The sequence below is a fragment of the Tupaia chinensis genome, unplaced genomic scaffold (genome assembly GCF_000334495.1).
Source record: "Tupaia chinensis unplaced genomic scaffold, TupChi_1.0 Scaffold141474_1, whole genome shotgun sequence".
In the NCBI taxonomy this organism is placed as follows: Eukaryota; Metazoa; Chordata; class Mammalia; order Scandentia; family Tupaiidae; genus Tupaia; species Tupaia belangeri.
In genome coordinates, this window is record NW_006201336.1 from 6,765 (window position 1) to 10,848 (window position 4,084).

At 41.4% G+C, this 4,084-nt stretch overlaps 1 pseudogene; it reads right to left on the minus strand.

Moving 5' to 3' along the window:
* Positions 1-804: 804 nt before the first annotated feature.
* Positions 805-4,084, minus strand: part of LOC102502482 (nucleoside diphosphate-linked moiety X motif 19-like) — a 7,286-nt pseudogene continuing 4,006 nt past the window's right edge.

Consider the following 4,084-nt stretch of genomic DNA (forward strand, 5'->3'; position numbering starts at 1 on the left):
CAAGCAAAATGAGAAACAGTGATTGACTGTTTTAAAAAATTATAATAATAATAATAATTATTGGGAAATGCATGGAAAAGACATTGAGTGATAAAGCGGGGAGATTGATGTCTCTGTATTGACTGACATGCATGGCATTCCCTTTTGCAAAAGCAATGGAAGTCAATGTAAAGTTATATGTAATCCAATGTAATATAAAGAAGATTATGATGATAATAATAAAAAAAAAGATATTAATGGATCGGGACCAGCAGTTAGCATAATGGCTATATCACTGGACTCCCATGTAGTAGACCATGGTTCACGTCCCAGACCTGGGGGCTTAAAACTCAAGCTGGGTGCGTGTGCGTGCGTGCCCAAGATCCTGAGAGGAGAATGGAGGAGAAGGGATTGCAGCATGGCCATTCCTCCTGGGGGGTGATTTCTCGCTTTCTGTCTCTCTGTCTCTCTCTGTCTGTCTGGCGAGTGCATGTGCCCTATAGCAAAAACCTCTCAAAAAAAATACATTAATGGATCAACTTCCAAAGCAGATCAAGGACAGTGCCAATATATAAAGGTGAGAACCCTTGTGAATTTCTTTATTTTTGGAAATAAGACCATTAATATTTATAAACTTAATACTTGTGTACTTGTGGCATACTGTAAGGTTTAAAGAATAAAATAACCAATAAGGTGCCATGTTACACTTGAAATAAAAAACATTGTATTATAACTTTTACAGAAACAAAGTTTCAAGTAAGTTTAGTCAACCCCCATTGTTGGTTAGGATACTTCAATTAGACTAGCTTACAAACAAGCTGCGCCCTACAAGTGGCTCTTACTGAACACATAGTTCTTAGGATAAATATGTTTATACTTTGATTCAACAGTCATGTGGATATGATAAAGATGGCAATTGTATATCACTAATCGGTGAAATTTACTGCCTTCCTTCACTTCTTCATTCATTGTTTTTATTGCATAGAAAAAAGGTTGTTTAAAAAATCTGAATCTTCTAAATACAGCTCATCTCTTGGTAAAAGCTGGATCATCCCATCAGCAGTTAACTGTGATTGGCAACCATCTTACCATGCCTTCTAATCCACATTCCAGTCAAAATTTGTGCAAGTCAGGGGACCAGCAGTTAGCCTAATGGCTATGTCGCTGGACTCCCATGTAGCTGACCGCAGTTCATGTCCCGGACCTGGTGGCTTAAACTCACACTAGGTGCATGTGCGTGCATGCCCAAGATCCCGAGAGGAGAATGGAGGAGAAGGGATTGTGGTGTGGCCATTCCCCCTGGGAGGTGATTTCTCACTTTCTGTCTCTCTGTTTCTGTCTTTCTGGCGAGCACACACTCCCTATAGCAAATACCTTTCAAAAAAAACATTCTGCAAGTCAGAGGAAGAAGCAAAGCTCTCAAATATTCTTATTTCATAGAACTGTGGGGGAGCCAACCATATTTCTTCTGATAGGAACCTTTCAGTTGCCTCTGATGAAGATGACCACTGGCAGTCCACCACTTCAGCCAAGTCAGGGTGGGTGGATGGTGGCTCATTCAGGCAGCACAGGAAGGAGATGGTGTCAAAGCTGAGGCCTCCTCATGTGAATGGTGTGAACCAGGCACTCCAGTTGTGCAGGGCCCAGATGTGCAGAGTGTAGTCGAGGGGCGCAACAGGTGCAGGAAGTGGCATCAGAAGCAGTGGAAGTGGAAGTGGGTGCACCAGGCAGCCAGGCCTGGAGGCAGCTCGAGGGTATGAGTCCAGGACCCTTGGATGCCAGGGCCGAGAGCCATTTCCATATTATTTCTTTGTCTTTTTCAATACTGGCATTCGTTGAAGAATACAATCCCTGCCTTTTAGAAGATATAATATTCTTTGTTTATATTTGCCTGATATTTCCTCATGGTTAGTCCTCTCTTATTCTTTATTAGTATTATGGCCTCATAGATTCTTATTTTTCACCAATGGTTTATAATTCAATATTGTCCTTAATTATTTTGGTGCATAAATTTTTCCACATCTACTCAGTGGGAATCCCCTTAATTGGCTCCTGTGTCTTTGTGGCATGTCTCCATCATTTTCTTGAGCACTTCCTTACTTTCTGGCATAACAAGATGTTCCAGGCTCATCTTGTATCTACCATATACTCCAGAAATGGCCATTTCTCCAAGGAACTCCAACTTATTTTAATGGGGATTGTTATGAGAGACCAAGATCTAGTGAATACTATGTCCATTAAGCTGTACTTTTAAGAATGATAAAGATAGCCCAGTTCAGTAGTGTAGTTGATAGCAAACTGAGCTGCAGTGCTGGAAGCCACATGACTAAATGTGAGTTCAGATCTCCAGGCTTAAAAACATGTGGAGTGTGTGTGTGTGAGTGTGTGTGTGTGTGTGTGTGTGTGTGTGTGTGTGTGCCTAAGATGCTGATGAGCTGGAGGGCTGGGAAAAGAGCATTACAGCATGATGAGACATTGTCAAGAGTGCTTTTTTCTCTCTCTCTTGCTCTGTCTCTCATGTATGCACACAGTCACTATCCTGAATAAAATAAATGAATGTTTAAAGAAATGAATGATAAATAGATCCTATGGAGTGGACCAGATAGACAAGGGCTGAGGAGAAAGAAAAGAGTCAGAGGGGTCAGAGAACCTTCTCACGAGCATGTCCAGCTATTGTGGCAAACACTGTAGGTTGCTCACAGGAGACCCTCACATATCCCCTCTTATACCAAGGGAAAAACCCATAGTGTTCTTTGCCCAGCCTTGGGAGGTGAATCATTATTGGTTTAAACTAATCATGGTAATCTCATTCCCCCATTCACCTAGTGGGGCCCACTGGTAGGCAAATAACCAGTTCTGATTAATGAGTGCTTGGGGAAAGTCTGTTGTGAGGTTCCTGAAAAAGATTGTACTCGTGTGTGTGTGTGTGTGTGTGTGTGTGTGTGTGTGCGTGCATGTGTGCAAGACAGCATATGTACTCACCAGACAGAGAGAAGAAGAAGAAGAAAAAGCCCCTCCCTATGGGAAATGGTCTCACCATCATCCTTTCTTCTTTTCCTTCCTTTTGGGATTTCAAGTATGTACACACATGCACCCAGTGTGTTTCTCAAGTTTCTACCTGGTCTGGGACTTGACATGGTGCACTGTGTGAGATCTAGCTGCCTTAACCACCAGGTCACAGAGCTTGTCTAATCATACTCTTTATGAAAGCTGAAAGCCTTTTGTCCCATGCCTCTTTGTTGCATAGAATGTGATGTTTAGTGCTGCAGCAGTGAGCTGTTGGACATTTATTTATTTAGTAAATTTTTGTTGAGTATATCCTACATGCCAGGCTATCTTCTAGGTACTGGAATACAAGAAAAAAACAAAGTAGACAAGTCTCTGCCTTCATGGTGCTTACATTCCAGTGTGGGAGAGAGGGAACCAATAAAACAAGTAAAAATATGGAATGCTTGGTGATTATAAGTGACATGAAGAAAATTAAGCAGGGAGAGAAGAGAAGAAATGCAAGGAGTGGAGTTCTGATAGTTAATAAGGTTACCAGAGACAAGTAGATTAAACGTTAGGTATCTAAGAAAAATATGAACTACTTTATGAATTCAAGTATCATCTTAATACTGGGCTGACAGGGCCATGCAGACAACACAAGCTGGTAAGGAGGCTGCCTCCCATTCTAAGGCAAGGCCTGGACTGGGAAGAAACTGAGGCAGGGCCCAGTTTACGAATCCTTCCTTGTGTCGTTTACTGGCCTGTAGTTAATTTCTCTGCTGTGAGTTTTACTGTTATTATGGTACCCTGCAAGGGTAAAATTTCACCCCCAACTATTACAATAAAGCCAAGTAGTGATCTTGTAGGAATGTGGTTCCCTAAAAAGAGGGTGGGAAGTTCAAGACTCCCCCATTTTTCTGTTTAAGTCAAAATTAACATTTGTCAGGTCAAATTAGCATAAGCCAAATTAGTGTTAGTAACATATGTAGACTAAGTTAGTTTAAGGCTAGTTTTATGTAAATACCCCTTGTTAAAGCTACAGGCCAAAGTTAGCTCATGCTAGGCAAAGTCAGCACATTCACCCAGAGATAAAACAAAAGAACTCACTAATTGACAG